We start from the raw sequence: 18,853 nt of genomic DNA on the forward strand, positions 1-18,853 counted from the left end.
TAATCCTGAGATATACATTTAAATGCCTTTTTATTAGCTTTTTTATTATTATTAACTTTAAGTGGTTGTACAAAGAAGGTCCGATTCTATAAAACAGTATATGAATACAAGGTGTCTGACAACATTGTCACCCATCACTACTAACCCATCTTTCTTTAACTTTTTAAAAAAATTGACATTAGGTGATTACGTAAATTTCACATATTTCACAGTATTGTGGAATAGTGATACTTAAAGTCACAAGCACATTTTAACCTTCACAAGGCAAATTTTCATTACCACAATCTATAAAGTTTGTGAATGTTATGAGCTTTGGCAATACAAATTATTTCTTCCACCTCAAGTGATGTCTATACTTCTTTCTTTTGCTTAGTGTAGGCTCTTCCCTCTTTCCCTCTCATTCCTCCCTTCCCATCGCTGTCTTTGGGTTGCTTAGTTCTTGTTCTTCTGTGTCCAGTGCAGCTGCTGGGCCCCTTAGTTGTGTGTTGTTCCATTTCCCACTTATTCTGTGTCCTCCTCTGGGCTTGCCTCAGTTGCGTGCATATATCTACCATATATATGGTCAAGATCATGGAGTCACTTAGTAATGATACAACAAAATGAGTGGCTGTCCTTTGTTTTTCTATTCCCATTTACTTTGTCATATCTCCTCATATTTTGGCTTTAGCATCCACATATCAGGGAGACCATGTGCCATTTGTGTCTTTGTTCTTGGCTTACCTTTGCTTAAAATAATTTGCTCTAGTTCCATCCGTTTCCCTTCAAATGCCATTATTTTGTCCTTTCTAATGGCTGCATAATATTCCATTGGATATAGGTACCACAATTTTGGATCCACTCATTAGTAGTGGGGCATCTGGGTTGTTTCCAAATCTTGGCTATTGTGAACAGTGCTGCAATAAACATGGAGGTGCATGTGCCCTTCTTTACTGGTTCCTATTGTTCAGGGTAGATGCCTAGGTGTGGTATGGGTCATAGGGGAGGTCTATATTTGGCTTTCTGAGGCACCTCTAGACTGCTTTCCAAAGTGGTTGTCTTAGCATTCATTCCCACCCGCAATGCAGTAGGGTTCCTCTTTCTCCCCATCCCCTCCAGCATTTGTCATTGGCTGAATTTAGAATGTGAGTCACTCTGACTTGGGTAAGGTAGTATCTCAGTGTCGTTTTTATTTGCATTTCCTTTACAGCCAGGTATGATGAACATTTGCCTTTTTTTTTTTAATCTCTTCTTCTGAGAGAAGAGATATCTCTTCTTCTTTAGTTCCCTTGCCCATTTCATGATTGGTTTGTTAGATCTGTGAGGGGTTAGTTTCTTGAGTTCCCTGTATATAATGGATATTAGACCCTTGTATAATATATTGCTGGTATATTTTTTTCCCAATTAGATGGCTTACTTTCTAGTTTGGTTGCTATTTCCTTATCTGTGAAGAAATTTTTTATTTTAAAGCAGTCCCATTTGTTGAGTCTCTCTCCAATTTGTTGTGACCCTGGAACTCTGTTCAGCAAGTTCCTGCCTGTGCCTGTAAGTTCAAGTGTCTCTCCTACTCTGTCCTGCAGTAGTTTCAGAGTATCAGGTTTGATGTTAAGGTCTTTAATCCATTTTGAGTTGATGCTAGTGCATGGTGATAGGCTAGGGTCCACTTTTCTGCATGTGGCCACCCAGTTTTCCCAGCATCAGTAGTTGAAGAGGCTGATTCTTCCACTGTATGTCTTTGTCTCCTTTGTCAAATATCAATAGACTGTACGTATGTAGCTTTATTTCTGGTTTCTCTAATCTGTTCCATTGGTCTTCAGGTCTCTTTTTGTACCAGTACCAAGCTGTTTTTGTTATTATGGCTTGAAATTCGGTCTCGTGCTCCCTCCTGTGTTGTTTCTTTTGCCTAGAATTGCTTTGGTTATTGTAGGTCTTTTGTTGTTCCATGTGAATTTTTGAACAGTTGTCTCTATTTCAGTAAAGTACGTCATTGGGATTTTAATGGGAAATGCATTGAATGAGTATATCAATTTTGGCACTATGGCCATTTTCACTATATTGTCTGCCTATCCAGGGAACATGATACCATTTCCTGGTATCCTCTATGATTCCTTTTTAAAGGCTTTTACAGTTTTCATGAAATAGACCCTTTACATATTTGCTTAGGTTAATTCCTACTTTTTTTTGTTGTTGTTGAGGTTATTGTGAATAGGGTTGTTTCCTTGATTTCCTTTACTACTTGTACATTGTTGGTTTACAGAAAGGTGACTGATATTTGTGGGTTAATTTTGTATCCTGCTACTTTGCAGAAGTGGTTTATAAGCTCTAAGAGTTTGGGGACGGAGCTTTTGGGATCATTAAGATATAAAATCATGTCACCTGCAAAAGAGATAGTTTAACTTCTTCCTCCCCTAGGTGGACCCCTTTAATGTCTTTTTCTTGCTTTATTGCTCTGGCTAAGGATTCCAGAACTATATTGAAGAGGAGTGGAGACAGTAGACATCCTTGCCTTGTTCCAGTTTTTAGGGGAATTGGTTGTAGTTTTTCCCCATTAAGTATAATATTGGCTATTGGGCTGTGGTATAAGGCTTTTATTGCTTTAAGGAATGTTCCTTCTATTCCTATTTTTCCAGAGCTTTTAACATGAATGAGTGCTGTATTTTATCAAAAGCCTTTTCTGTGTCAATGGAGATAATCATGTGGTTCTTGACCTTGGATCTGTAGATGTGATGGATTATGTTTATTGACTTACATATGTTAAACCATCCCTGCATCTCTGGGATAAAGCCTACTTGACCATAATGTTTGATTTTTTTTTATGTGTTTCTGGTTCTGTTAGCTAGAATTTTGTTAAGCATCTTTGCATCTGTGTTCATCAAGGATATTGGTCTGTAGTTCTCTTTTGTTGGGTCTTTGCCTGGTTTGGGGATGAGTGTGATATTGGCTTCATAGAATAAGTTTGGGATTACTCCCTCTGCTTCTACTTCTCGGAAGAACTTGAGGAGTGTGGGTATTAGTCCTCTTTAAAGGTCTTATAGAATTCCATAGTGAATCCATCTGGTCCTGGGCTTTTCCTTGTTGGAAGGCTTCTGATTGCTTCCTCTATCTCATTGTAGGTTACTGGCATATTTAATTGATTTATTTCTTCTTGGTTCAGTTTGGGCAATTTGTATTTTTCTAGAAATTAATCCATTTCTGCTAGGTTTTCCTTCCTTTGTGAGTATAGAGTCTGGAAATATGTCTTAGATGTTTGTTGTAATTTTTCCTGTGGCATCCCTGATCTTATTGATTTGGGTCTCCTCTCTTCTTTTTTTTAGTTAATCTTGCCAGTGGTCCATCAATTTTATTGATTTTTTTTTTAAAAAAACAGCTTTTGTTTTATTAATTTTATTTCTGGTTTTCTTAGTCTCTATCTTGTTCATTTCAGCTCTTACTTTGATTATCTCGCTCTGTCTAGCAACAGACAATTTTTTCTTGTATCTCTAGTTGCATCATGAGATTATTTACTTGGCCTACCTCTGTTTTCTTAATGTGTTTATGGAGAGCAATAAATTTGTCCCTCAGGACTGCTTTTGCTGTATCTCATAGGTTTCTTTGTGATATATCTTCATTTTCACTGAGTTGTAGGAACTTTTTAATTTCTTTTTTAATTTCTTCTGTGACCCATGTGTTGTTCAGCAGTGTGCTGTTTAATTTCCATGTGTCTGAGTTTTTTCTATTTTATGCCTTGTTATTGAGAAATAGTTTGATTCCACTATAGTCAGATAGAATACAGGGGATTATGTAGAACCTCTTGTATTTGCTTAAATTCCTTGTATGAACTAAGATATGATCTATTTTAGAAAAAGTTCCATGGGCTGCTGAGAAGAATGTGTACTGGGTTGTTATTGGGTGGAAAACTCAGTATATGTCAGTCAAGTCTGCTTGAGATATGGCATCATTTAATTCAGAGGCGTCTTTGCCAATTCTTTGGTTGGTAGTTCTGTCCTTTGGTGAGAGTAAAGTATTAAAGTCTACTTGTATTATTGTATTTGGATCCATCTTTTCCTGTAAGTCTGAGAGCATCTGCTTAACATATTTGGGTGCACCGATATTTGAGGCATATAGATAGACAATGGTAATATCTTCTTCTTGGATTGTTCCCTGTATTAATATGTAGTGACATTCTTTGTCTTTTTGTCATGATTTGAATGTAAAGTTTATGAGATATCAGGATGGCAACTCCTGACTTTTGCAGGGGCATTTGCACGGTAGATCTTCCTTCATCCTTTCACTCAGAGTTTGCTTTTATCTTTGGCTGTGAGGTGGGTCTCTTGAAGACAGCAAATTGATGGATCTTGTTTTCTGACCCAAACTGCAGTTCTTTTTCTTTTAATTGGTGAATTACATCCATTAATATTTATGGTTATTATAGAAAGGTATATTGTGTTTCCTGTCATTGTCCCACTTTCCTAAGTTTTTCTTCTTTCCTTTCCTCCTGTGTTTACTAAGTTGGTCTCCTAACAATATCTATTTGGAATGGATCCCTGTTCTTGATTGTTTTCTTTGGATTGTAATCCCTCTCTTAATATTCTTTGTAATGCTGGCTTATTGTTTATGAATTCATTTGGTTTTCCTTTACTATTAAAAATTTTAGTTTCTCCATCGAATGTGAATGCTAGCTTCGCTGGATATACCAGTCTGGGCTGGCAGTTATTGGTTCTCAGGGCTCAGATGGTATTTTCCCAGGCTTTCCTTTCATTCAGTGTCTGTGTGGAGAGATCTGCAGTGATTCTAATTTTTTTTTCCATTGTAGTATACTCTTTCTTTGCTTTTGCTGCATGCAAGATTGTATCTTTATTGCTAAAATCTAGCATTTTTATTATTATGTTCCTAGCAGTGTTCCTCCTGGAATCTTGCTTGTTAGGTGTTATGTAGGTAAGATTTTCTCTTTTAAGACTGGGGAAATTTTCGGTGATGATCTTATTGAATAAGTGTTGCATTCCTTTCATCCACCCAAGTTATAAAAAGGTTAAATTTCTTGGCACAGTCTGCTTGTTCTTGGACTTCCCTTTGGTATATTTTGAGTGTTTTTTCCATATCTGTATCTTTTTTTCCCAGTGCCTGCATTTTGTCTTCAGTATCTGATATAGTATTTTCCATTTCATTCACCCAATTAACTGTGGCTTCCATTGTGGTTTGCATGGAGGAAGTTGAATTTTGCATGGAGGAAATTGAGCCATTTATAATTTCTAGTATTAATCTCATCTTTTAGTGTGGTGTGTACTGCATCTAATTTTGAGTGCAATTCTTGTTTAAAGGCCTGGATCTCTTGTGATAGCTCATTCCTTCATTCTTCAAATTTCTGATCTATCTCTCATTTTAATTCTTGAGTCATTGCTTCTATTGTCTATTGAAGCTTGTCTTCCATTTCTTATTCGCTTCCACTGGTATTCCCCCCTGTGTGGTTGCTAGCCTTTTTGAGTCTGGTTTACTATCTTGGCCGTTGTTGAATCTTGTAATTTTTCGCTGTGATTTTCACATGTGGATTCAGGGATTATTGGAGACCAATTCTAGGCTCTGATTGTTTTGATTGGTTCTGGATTTGTTCCTGGATCAATTGATGTAGCTTGCTCTCGGCATTGGGTTGGTTGAGAGAATTTTACCTGGTCCAAGGTTCCGCCGTTGTGGGAGGAGCTGCTTTCCAGCTGCTGGTCTGACCCACATAGGGCTTACTTTTGTTAGATTGTAGTGAGCAGACATACTGCCCTCTGCTGGGGTAGTCACTCAGATCCTGACCAGTCAGTGGTAGACAGTTAAGATAGCTAGGGTTCCTGCCTGGGATGCAGGTAGGGTTCCTTCAACTGCTTACTGGATATCCTAGGAAGTTCCTGCCTTTAGTCAAGGACCAGTAGCCTGGACAGGGGTGCTCTTGGTCAAACCTGGTGGGCTGGGTGTGTCTGCTGGTTGCTGGTACACTTGCACAGATCCCAGGTTCCTTAGGTCCCAGGTTCCTTAGGACCTGTAGCCCAGGTGGTAGGGGGGTCCAAGTCAAGTTCTGGGGGCTTACCACCAGTGCTGGTCTCCTGTGGAGGTGGGGGATTTGATGGGAGGGGCGTCCCCTGTGGGGTACTCACTCATCTTGGTACTGGTCAGGAGCTGTCCAGCAGTGCTATGGCAGATCATTGTTTTTGTGTGCGGTAGGTTACTGGTCACCACCATGTTCAGCATTCGTTGAAATGATTGTGGGCTGTGCTGGGTGGTGGTGTGGGCTGAGTCTGTGTTTCACAGACTTTGCCACTGTTTATGCAGTCCTGGTCTGCGCCACGGGTCCGGGATTCCTCATCACTACTGCCCCCCGCTCCAGGCTGGACCGCTTCTGTGGGCCGGTACAGGGAGGTGCAGGGCCACGCCACGTGTCTGGGGTCCTTTGCTACCTCTATCTCCACCTCGGCTGCTGCTGTCATCCCAGGTTAGGCTGGGTTGCTTACACAGGCTGGTGCAGAGAGGCGCAGCACCATGGAGTGGCGGAGCATCTTCATGAGGGCTCTGCATTCTGATTTTTCTGTTTGTATTCTCCGGGTCAGCACCTGCTCTTGGGAGTCTTTTGGGAGCCTTGGGATGCTTGTGGCTCTGTGGTCCCCCATGGATCCCCAGCCGGGACGCTTCTCAGCGCAGAGCCCCGCCACCAGCAATGGGTGGAGGAAGGGTCTTCCCATCTTTGTGTAGGTTCTGAAGTTTTTCCCTTTTCTTTTTTTTCACTTCCTGTATCTCTCTGAGTAATCGCCTTTTTGTTGTTGTTGGTCTCTTGGAGAACTCTCCATTTGGTTGGAGAGAGCTGTGGTGCTTCCCTATTGTTCCGAGGCCATCTTGGCCCCTCCCCAAGGGCTCTTTTGTTCTGGCTAGAGAATGCATGGTCAGGAAACTCCTTGTCAATAGTCTCTAAGCACCAGCAACCCTGAGTTTTATGCCATTATGACAAATTCCAGTTAGTGGGCCAGCCCCTATTATATGTTCACAAGAGGAAATGGAAGACACAAAGACACTCTCACTTCCTAGTGCATACTAGGGTCATGATTGCCAGAAAGAGTTTCTCTCTGTCTCTGTCGCTCTGTCTTTGTTTCTCTCTCTCTCTCTCTCTCTCTCTCTCTCTCTCTCTCTCTCTCTCTCTCTCTCTCTCTCTCTCTCTCTCTGTGCCAGTCCTGGGGTTTGAACTCAAGCCTGGCTGCTGAGCTTTTTAACTCAAGGCTGGCATTCTACACTTGAGCCACAGCTCCATCTCCAGCTTTTTTGGTGATTCTTTGGAGCCCCTGTCTTTGAGCCACCATTCTCAGGCCTCAGCCTCCTGCGTAGCTAGGATTACAGCCACCACTTCCCAGAAGAATTTTCTCTCTGTAATAGCAGATGCTCACAGCCGTGCCTGTGGAGTCATGGTCCAAGGATTAGATCACCCAATATGGTTCTCAACCTGGTCATGGCACGGCCACCATATCCCAGCTCTGCACCTGGGCCAGTGTGTGTGAGGTATATGTCCCTTTGTATTTTGATTTCTATTTGATTTAATCCAAAAGAAAGACCCTTAGTCTGCTGTATCAAATATCCTTGTACACTTAGGTCTAGACTCACACATCATAGAGAGCAGCCTGCCATCTGCTGGTGTGTGTGATAATAAAGGGAGTTGCAATGCTTTTATAGTTTGCTGTCATCTCAAAGGCACAAATCTTGGATGAACACACAAACACATCCAGGCAATGCAAAACTGTGGATAACAATGCCCAATCTGAAGAAGCAGGAAAATTGTAGAAAGTGAGGAAGATTTATAGTGTACTTATTTCTGGGCACAATGCAAAAAAAGACATGAGTGATTTAGTTTTTTTAAAGGCATTTTGGAGAAATATTGAGAAATAATCTCACTGATACAATCTAGATTTTGCATAATTTAAAAAGAGAGATAATTGGAAGGAGCTGAGAAAGATGAGAGGATTGACGCATGGCTCTTTCATGGACACGTGGAGAGACTGAAGAGGGAGAGGAAGGCCATGCTGAGGGAAATGCCTCCAACTCAAGGAGCCAGCAGGCCTCTAGGACTGAGATGCCCAACAAAGGGTTTCAGGGATTTATTGCAACTGGTGCTGAACTGTGTTTGAAAGAGAAATGTCCTTGTTATCTCACAAGAACTTTTAAAAGTAATTATATATAAGAGCTTTATAATCAGGATCACAAGTGTCTTCCTTTAAATATATCATAAGACAGATACGTTTTGCTATAATTTGAAGAGGGTTTTTTGAGACTTAAAGAAAAATAGTCTTCCTGCTGAAACTTGCTAGAAAAAAAATTTTGTCTTCTAAGAACCATGACCAATAACAAGGAGCCATTGTGGAGCACTGAAATAAACAATAAACTAGCCGAACACCAGGAAGATGGTACAGTTGCTAGAGGGGGAGACAGGTCAAGGGGAGGGTCCAGATGAATGGAGAGAGGAAGGATGGGAAAACAGTCATAATGCTCAAGGCACATAGGTGAAAATGGAAGCAGGTAACTGTAGGGCACAGGTAGGTTTGAGAGAGATGCGGAGATGATGAAAGGGGTGACACTGATCAAGATATATTGCACCCATAAACTGACATTATAAAACTACCTGAAGAGGTTAAAGAAGAAACATAATAGTCCTTATGGCATTGCTCTGAATATTTAAAGTTGCATTTGAAGCATCGAATATGGGAGAAAATACAGAAAAGCGTACAGAAGAAAAATAATTACACTTCTTTCCCCAGACATACAAAACCCAAACTTCCTCCTCTATTTTTTTGGTCTTTAATATTTTGGTGCCAGTCCTGGGGCTTCAACTCAGAGCCTGATTGCTCAAGGTTAGTGCTCTACCACTTGAGTCACAGCTCTAATTCTGGCTTCTGGCTGGTTAATTGGAGATAAAGGCCTCCGGGACCTTGCTACCAAAGTTGGCTCTGAACCTCCATTCTCAGATCTCAGCCTCCTAAGTGGCTAGGATTACAGACTTGAGCACTGGTGCTTGGCTAAGCTTCCCTTGGGAGAAGGGCTTTGGCTCTTTGCTGATTGCCTTCCAGAGACTCCAGACACCAACTCAGTGGGGTCAGGGTTTTGAGCTGTGAAAATAGAGTCTGGTTTTGTCACCTAAGCTCACCACTATCCAAGCAGGGTTTCTGCAGCTCAGGCTGGTGAAGGAAATCCACACAAGGTTCCCTCATACCCTGGTCAGCAACAGGGGTGTGTGTGAACTCCTTTCTAAGCTTCGCTCTGGAAAAATTTTCTTGGAAACTAGAATTTCTCATGCTTTCAAAAGAACAAAGAAGGAGGCTGTGAGGAACTAGTCTACAATACCAAAGTATAAGAGGTAGACATTGTATTGAGAAGTGGTCTGTGCTTCATCATTACAATGTCTGTATTACAACAAGTGTACCATTAGGGATTAAATAATAGTGTGATAAGGATTCTATATCGATTTTTTGCATATACCCTTCATGCTATGCCATATATATATATATATATATATATATATATATAGAGAGAGAGAGAGAGAGAGAACCGTTAATTTATTTATATATTTATGGTCACATATACAGATCACATACAGAGGGAGCCTTCATTCCCGGTGTCCGGATCCACAGGTTCAGCTCAATGAGGAATAGAAAATACTAGAGAAAGGTTTCCTCCTATTCTGAATGTGTACAGTTTTTCTTTGACATTCTTCTCTTAAAAATGGGAAGGTGGCTCAGTGGTAGAGCACTTGCCTTGCATGTCTGAGGCCCTGGGTTCGATTCCTCAACACCACATAAGCAAAAAGAAAAAAGCCGGAAGTGGCACTGAGGCTCAAGTTGTAGAGCACTAGCCTTGAGCTGAAGAGCTGAGGGACAGAGCCCAGGCCCAGAGTTCAGGCCCCACGACCGGACCCCCCCCCCCCAAAAAAAAAGAATGACGTAGGGCAAATGCCATTTTGGGCTGGGAAGGTGGCCCAGTGGTAGAGTGCTTGCCTTGCATGCATGAGGTCCTCGGTTTTCGATTCCTCAGCACCACATAAGCAGAAAAAGCCGGAAGTGGAGCGCTAGCCTTGAGCTGAAGAGCAGAGGGACAGCGCCCAGGCCCAGAGATCAGGCCCCACAACGGGCAAAAAAAAAAAAAGCCTTTTATTAGGCATTACTATGATTCACACACATAGGCTACTTGCAAACCTTACCTCATTTTACACTAGGAAATTCAGCCTTCAATCCACCCAGGAATGCAAGAAGCCACTGAAGCTGTCTCTATGGTTTGATGCTATTCTTTCCAAATGGGGAATAGCAGAAAAACTTATAATGATCATTTTCTACTCAGGGTGGCTTTTATGAGATAAGCAATAGTGCAGGTTTGTATTTGAATTTCCTTTTCACAAAGGACCCCAATTGTTTCACTAACTGCAGAAAAATAAATATCCAGCAGAGGGAGCACTACTGTTGCTCATATTAGAGGTCTTCAGATTTTAGGGGAACAGGTTGGTTGTGGATGCATTATTGTTTGATAAATGATTCAGGAACACTGCACACGTGATATTCAACACATAGTAAATAAAGTGCACAGTACAGGTTTAGGGAATACTACAATACTTTGCTGAGTGTGTGTGTACACACAAGTGGAACTATTCACTATGGAGCTTAGCTGAGCAGTGCTGTCTGGTCCAGCCTGAGCCAATGGCAAGCAGGGTTCAGAGACCTGTGTGATCCCACAGCATCTCCATCAGAGCTGCTGAGTTGGGTGAACTGGAGCCTGGAGAGCCATACCATTTAAGAGAAAGAAATTAAGAGGCAAGGAATGAGTTTTGATGTTGTGCTTGCAAAGGTCCCACCACTAAAAGCCTGCTGGAAAAAAATCAAGGTAGGCCGGTATTACAATATGGTGGCATTAAATATTAAATATTTTTAAAGAAATATACAGCAAGACCTCATTTCAGAAGACACTTCGCTCCAGACAAAACTACTTTACTGTGAGTAGCCAACTCCTAAACAGAAAAGAGTAAGAGGGAGTTTCTAGGCATCATCAGCTTTAAGTGATCTCACTTATAACTTTGTCAAAAGGATGATCATCAGCTCTATCCACTTAGCTGCAAATGACATACTATCTCTTTTGATGGCTAATGTTTGGTGGTAAATAGAAACAGAGTGGGTAATAGTCCATGGTATATATGTATCATATTACTAATAGTCCTTGCCTGGTATGTATTATGTTTTCTTTATCCACTCATCAGTTGTTGGGCACTTGAGCTGATTCTACCATTTTGCTATTGTGTACAGCACTACAATCCACTTAGGTATGCAGGTGTCTTTCTTGTGTATTTACATGCCTTCTGGTATATGCCCAGTGGTGGTGTGGTAGGATTATAGGTGAGTATGCATTCAGTTTTTGGAGGAACCTTCCTATTAACTCCATAGTGGTTGCACTAGCTTATATTCCCACCAACAGCGTGATGGTTCCTCCCTCATTTCCCTTCCTTGCCACTATTTATGTTGATTTCCTAATGACTTCTAATTTGACTAGAGTGAGATGGGATAATTTTTCCTCTCAAGGATGTAGCTTTACCAGCAAGCCACTTTGCGCTTTTTGGTGATTATCTGAAGATAAGAATCTCATGGACTTTCCTTCCCCATGCTGACTTCAAACCTCAGATCTGTCCTGAAATGTGAGCCTCCTGATTCAATAGGATTACAGGCATGAGCCACCTTTGCCCAAAATGATGGAATCTTACTGTAATTGTGATTGGCACTTCCTCTATGGCAAAAGATACTAAATATTTCTTCAGGTATCTATTACCCATTTATATTTGTTCTGAGAATGGTTCAGTTCACATGTCCATTTGCTAACTGATTTCTTGCTGCTTAACAACTTGAGTTCTTGGTATATTCTGAATATTAATCCTTTATCTGTTGACATCACTGAAAAAGTTTTTCTCCTATTCAGTGGATTTTCTCATAGTTTCTTTGGCTGTTTAGAAACTTCAATTTGATTCAGTCTTAGTCCATTCTTGCTATTACTTTCTAGGCAATTGGGAATGTTTTCAGAAGATAATTCCATGTGCCTATATTTTCCAGACTTTTCTCTATCTTTTCTAGTCATTTCAGAATTTCTAATGTTATATCTGGTTCTTTGATCCTTTTGGGGTTGCTTTTGTACATGGTGACCTAAGGCTCTAGTTTCTGTTTCTTCTATTAGTCACTTTCCCAGCACCATTTGTTGAAGAGGCTGTCTTTACTCCAGTGGATCTTGTGACTTGCCCTTTAGCTTTCATTCATTTATTTATTTTTCTTGCTGGTACCAGAACTTGAACTCAAGGTCTTGTGCTCAATTAAGTTTTTTCTTCATGGCTCTTGCTGTACCATTTCAGCCATGCCTTTAGCTGACTTTCTGCTGCTCAGTTTGAAGATGGGAGTCTCATGGACTTTCTATTTGGAGCAGCCTCCAACTTGCAGTCTTCCAGATCTCAACCTCCAGTGTAGCTAGGATTATAGGCCTGAGTCCCAACACATGGTGCCTTTAGTTTTGAATAAATACACAAGATGAAGTAAATGTTTTGATGCCTTGCATGTCTGAAAATACCTTTAGTAGAACTGGCCTTAATTTGACTATGTACATTAATTCTTAGTTGACATCTATTTTCCATAACAATGTTGAAGGCGTGCTGGTTCTGCTCATTTTCAGATTGCTAAAGAGTAATCCAAAGCTGATTCCTGATCCTTCATATGGGACCTTGTTGTTTATTTCAGAGTCCTCATTTTGTCCTGAAATTTCCTAATCAAGTGGCTAAATATGGGAATACACATCACACCAAGCATTTATTGAACCTATTCAGTTTACAAACTCCAAATTTGAAGTATGGGTCGCTCTCTTCCCCTCACTGGGGGTGCATGATTTCACTCTTCTTGGTTGTCAGTGGATACTCTGACTCATGCCTCCAGCCCAGCTGCTTGCTACTCAATTTCTTAAGCACATTTCATTTCTGCCCTGGTTGGATCTGGTGAAAAATCCTCCAAACTCAGCATCCTGAGAAGCTAGGCTTATGGGCATGAGCCACCAGCATGTGATTTCTCTTTCCTACATTCTTTTTGTTCTACTTTCTTGATATTACCTTGACAACTGTCCTAAGGTTTGCATTTCTAGAGCCATGTTTGTGTCTTCTATTTTTTTTTACACCCTAGTCTTTTATAGAGCATCCTGTTTTCATTCTATCCTCATTCTCTACCTCTCTGAACATATCAAAACATAGAGTGGAAGGTGGTTGATGGCACATATGTGTCATGTCTATGTCCTATGCAGATCCCATATACATGTCACCTCCACATATGTCATTAATATGACATTGGTGATAGTCGCATATCCCTTCCTTCCCAAGGAAGTCTACCTCACTGCAAAGACAACCATTCCTTGTGGGCCTTTTCTCTCTAAATAGTCATCACCCACAAATACAGTACTAGGGAGTTTGCCCCAAATGTGAGCTGAATGCTAATCCATTCTAGATATTTCCATAAAATCCTTCAAGCACAAATTCAAATCTCACTTCTTGACTACAGAGGCAAGTAAGTGACACTGGTGAAGTTGTATGGGCTCAATGACCCAGGCTCTTATTAACTTATGAGGAAAAAAATCAATACACCAATGTAATTTGCTTGGCTCAGTGCCTGGTACCCAGTAGGTGCTCTGCAAATGCTAGATTCCCCTTCTCCCATCAGAGATCTTTTGGGTACTAAATTTCCTTGCTTCTAGGTCCATTTATAGTCTTTGCATATCGCTCCTCATTCAAGCTTTCTAAAAAGAGTGAAGATCACCCAGAAAGAATTAACAGACAAGTCCATGGGTAATTCTGTGCTTTGTGGACTTTTCCCTCTGACTGACACGTCTTTCCCCCTTCTGGGTTGTTCTGACCATCCTGAGGAAGGGTACATTGGAAAGTCGCATGGCTTTTCTTAACTTGTAAAGCAGAACTGTGAATAGAATATTAGGGGGAAGTTAGAGAAGACTTGCCATACTTAGTTGGTGTGTTCCAATCTGTGTGGAATGCACTGATTGTGAGTTAGAGAATTCAGTGACAATTGGCAATGTACTAATTATCACACGTTTAAATTGCTGCCATTTACCTTGCTATCATTTCTCTGCTTCAATTCCTCTCTGTGACTCCCTCACCCTCCTTCCTTTGGTCTTGGCTACCACTGTATGTACGGGCTAATGAAATCTAACCGGAGACTCAGTGTATCTCTGTTAAATAAACAAAAAAATTGCTTAGATTTACTCATGTGGGATGGGGGCGGTGTCCTGGGCTTGAACTCAGAGCCTAGGCATTGTCCCTTAGCATTTGTACTCAAGTTAGTGCTCTAAACCACTTGGAGCCACAGCTCCACAATTTTTCTGGTGGTTAATTGGAAATGAGAGTCTCATGGACACTATAGCCCTGGCTGGATTTGAACCATGATCCTCTGATCTCAGCCTCCTGAGTAGCTATAATTACAGACATGAGCCACCAGCACCTGACATAAAGCAAAATATTTTTAAGGAGAGCTTGAATCCATCAGCTTGTTCCCTATCTACTACCACATGTACCATGTCTCAGTGGCTCTAAGCAGCTCCTGCCACAAGCTGACAGACACACAAAAGCTGTCACTCCACTCTGCACAGAATCAGTCTCCTGGGAATCACGGGAGGCAACTTGGAAGAACACTGTGTAGCCAGCAGATGATAAACCAGACACCAGTACCACAGCCATCTCCATGGCTGTTGTACCAAATAGGTGAGCTATTGTGCCCTCTCTCCAAGAGCCAACCCTGAGCAAAGCTCCTGCACACTTACCTAGTCCCACTGCTTCGTCTCTGCCTGCATAAAGCCCTCAGGATGACATGCGCTCCTTGTCTGACCAGTGAATTCAGTCAGAAGTCTTTCCCAGTGGTCGTATTGGTGAACATTTGCCTAGCTTACACAAAAATATCCCTGCCTACCTTGCCAGCTCTTCAAGTCCTGCCACATCCTGCATAATCTATGCCTAGCTTTCTGTTGACTCACTGGGAAATTTGCCTTTCTCCTGAGGGAAAGAGAAGGCCTGAAAGAAATTTTGGTCTATGAGGAGCAAACTGGTTCTATTCCCTGTATTCCACAAACCTAAAAAGTGAATTCCTACAATCAACTGGAAAGTATTTGGATTTAGAATATTAGATCAAAATTACTTAACGGCTTCAGTAAGTTTTCATAACTTACACACGCCATAGCTAATCCTTAAACCTTCTGTTTCCAAATCTGCATTTTCAGCCTCAAAAGAGCTGGTTTTGCAGGACCAGCACATTAGTGGCCAGCTTCTATCTAAGCATAGTTGCCCAGTCACACTTGTCCTTGCTGTTATCCACAGGAAGATCACCTTACAGCACACAAGTCTTTGTTTTTCCTTTTATATTATTCTGGGAGTGTGTGTGTGTGTGTGTGTGTGTGTGTGTGTGTGTGTGTGTACTTGGGCTTAAAATCAGGGCCTGTACTCAGTTTTTTCACTCAAGCCTGATACTCTACCACTTGAACCACACCTCCACTGACAGCTTTGGGGTGATTAATTGGAGATAAGGAGTCTCAAGGACTTTCTTTCCAGGCTGGCTTCCAACTTCAATCTTCAGATCTCAGCCTCCTCAATAGGTACAATGATAGGCACGAAATATCATTTCCTGGCTGAAAAATTATATTTGTTACAGGTTGCATTTTTATGTGAATCTACCAGCAGTGTACCATGTAAGAATCATCATTTTCAAGGATTTAGCTTTCTTTTAAAGCACTTGTTCTCTTTCTCAGCTCTATCATCAATCAAATTTACCAGACTTTAAAAAATAGGCATTTCTAAACACCACACCTCTCATTATCATGATTTTGAGCCAAGACAGTGACATTCTATTATTTCCCTCCCTTGGGAAAATGTACAATGTTACTGTGACAAACTTGATGATGTGAACAGCAGAAAACCGCTACAAATTAAAAATAAAAGTAAGTCACATTTGCTCACAATAGTTTCAATTATTTGAGAAGTTACAATAAGTTTACAGATACTTGGGAGACAAGCTTATTGTTTGTAACAGAATAAAACAAATGCAGTGATATATGGGGTACCTCTAAATGCTTTGAACATTCTGTCTTTACAAAACCACAACCGACTGACCACTTTACCACTCTTACTAAATAACACTGCTTGAACCAGCACCCTATATCACTTATAACAATTGTATTCCATACAATGGCTTGGATTGTAACAAATGCTACTTGTTTAATGAGAAATTGGATCTAATTGTTAGCTCACATCAACTTCCTTGATTCTTTGTGCCTTAGGTCTGTGACTACAATAAAGATGAAATTTGTGTCCTTTCATTCTTTCTTTCCAGCCTCTCTTCACCTTTCCTTCCTTTTGTTCCATTCTTTTCTTCTACCCTTCCTTTCCTTCTTTCCTCCTTCCTTCTTTGCTTTGTTTCTGTTTCTTTCCATTCGCTCCAGCATTCTTTTTTCTCCCTTTTCTCTTGTTTTCTCTCTTTCCCTTCCCTTCCTTTGATTCTTCCTTCCTTTGTTCCTTCCTTCCTTGTTTCATCTTTCTGTCTGAACTGGAATTTGAACTGAAGAGCCTTGTGCCTACATTGCTTCTTCTTCATCATCTTTCAACCTAAAATTCTTTATATTGATTTTGTTATGCTGTATGTCATATTATTTCCTTTGTTATTTTACATTATCTGGATCTCTTCTCTTGTCTTCTTTCTCACCCTGCTTCCTACCTACTTTATTCCTGTCCATCCTCCTTTTTTTCTCCTTTGCCTAGTTTTATTCTCAAGCATTGTTTTTTTCCAATTATTTTCATTCCTCTTCTTCATAACTAATACATTATTTCATGGAATATCTTACCTCCTAGAATATCATCTTTCATCTACTCTCTTTGGAATTGTGGTATAATTACTTTTACTTGGGGGCTGCTTTTTTAAAATTTCCATTGCTGCTTTGTCTATCAGCTATGGAACTGCAAGGCTGGTTCATTGCCCTGAGCATGTGAGTTGAGTGTTTTGATTTACAACCTCTGTCTGGGCTAGACAAACTGCCTGCCATCCTGCCACAACCTAGTTCTTCCTCTAAAGCCATGGCAAATTCTACAACAGAAAGAATATGAAATAGGAGCTGAAGACTTTTAGACAAAGACTTGTCCCTGGCTATGCAAATGGCAATGTAAAAATAAAAGCACGTATATATACACATGCAACCTATTAGGAAAAAACAAGACAACATAACCCTTAAAATGTTAATTTCATACATACACTGATTTTCATCAAGTCAAACTGGAGAAATTCCATTCCAAAGAATGATTCTAAGAATGAGGAACATATACAAATACAATGCTGCTACCTCTGCCACCCAAGCAGCCTGGACTGTAAGTGTGTCCCACAGGCTTAGTTTCTCCAGGGATTTATTTGATGGGGTCTTTAACTTATATGCATGTAAACTTGTGTGACTTATTCATGCTTGTACATAACTATCCTTTACTTGTGCTCCACGTGATCTCATATCACATCTATATCCGTCTTGACTCATCAGTAAAGGTTACCAATGCAATATTTGTCATAGAAAGAAAGCTTACTGAACAAGTAAAGGATTCCTTCCATCAAACAGCAGCGGAGATAAGAGGGCTTTGAAATGAGCTACGGTATATTCAGAAACAGCCAGGGATTCTTAGGAGCCTTCCATCTTTAAGATAGAAAAGCAAAGCAGTATGGCCAAAGAAATGAGCCTCAGGTGTTTGTGATCCTGTCCATGTTATGGTGTTGAGAAGATGGCAGCTCTGGGGAGATCTCTATTAGAAATGAGGACACCCTGACAAAACTGAATGTGTGGCTCTGTGCTTTGTGGAAAACCTCTTGTCCTCTGCAAGTGAGGAGTCAGTCATTTCCTATGCTCTTGTACCCTGGACTAAAGGCTCTCTGGACAATGACCCTGGAATGATTCCACCCATTCTTTACTCAAGTCCTTTCTCTCAGGTAGGGTTATGAAAACTAAATTTGCTCAAGTCCAACAATGGTAAATATTCTCTCAATTGCTCCAGTTCCATTCCAAGTGTCCAGTAGCCACCTGTGACTATGGGGTTGCAGAGCATTGGGAGATGTTTGTCACAACAGAAATTCCTACTGGACAGCAGTGTGCAGATAGAGCTGGCTAGTCTCCTCAACCTATTATTTCTACCTCCTGTTTCCACATGTAGCACACAAAAGCAGCTCACAGACTCAGGCCAAAACTACCACTTTGTCATCTTCTATGGCTGTGACCAAACACCTGACCAAAGCCTGTAAAAGGACAAAAGGATCCTTTTGGCCCAAGGTTTTATGGATTTCCATCCATGGTCACTTGGCCCCCTCTCTTTGAGCCTCTGGGGAGGCAGAAATCATGACAAAGCTGTTGAGCTGGTGATGGTCAGGAAGCAGAAACGACATAATGGCAAAGCCAAGGTCCCAACAACCCTTCCCATGGGGACCCCATGACTTCACTTCCTTTTGCTTCGTAAGTAACACCAGAGGCTAGTGGCCAGCCTTGAGCACATGGGCTCTGAAGCAATTTCAGTTCCAGGTATTCATAGATATTGGATGGAGCTCAGAAGGTTGTATGCTAACATTCCTGAAGAGTCTTACAGATCTCCGACCTTCCCTCTTCCCCCTTCCTCATGCCTGATAAACATTACATGAGATTGGACACATGACTCATGCATGCAGTCCCAGCTAGTGGGGAGGCAGCAATCGGGAGGAACACACTTCAGGGCCAGGCTGAATAAAACTGTTAGCATGACCCTACCTCAAACAGTAAGCTGGGTGTGGTGTGGCAGCATGCACCTGTGCGTGTAGCTCCATGGATGACTGCA

This window comes from Dipodomys spectabilis, unplaced genomic scaffold (genome assembly GCF_019054845.1).
Source record: "Dipodomys spectabilis isolate Male_0828 unplaced genomic scaffold, ASM1905484v1 ptg000178l, whole genome shotgun sequence".
Classification (NCBI taxonomy): Eukaryota; Metazoa; Chordata; class Mammalia; order Rodentia; family Heteromyidae; genus Dipodomys; species Dipodomys spectabilis.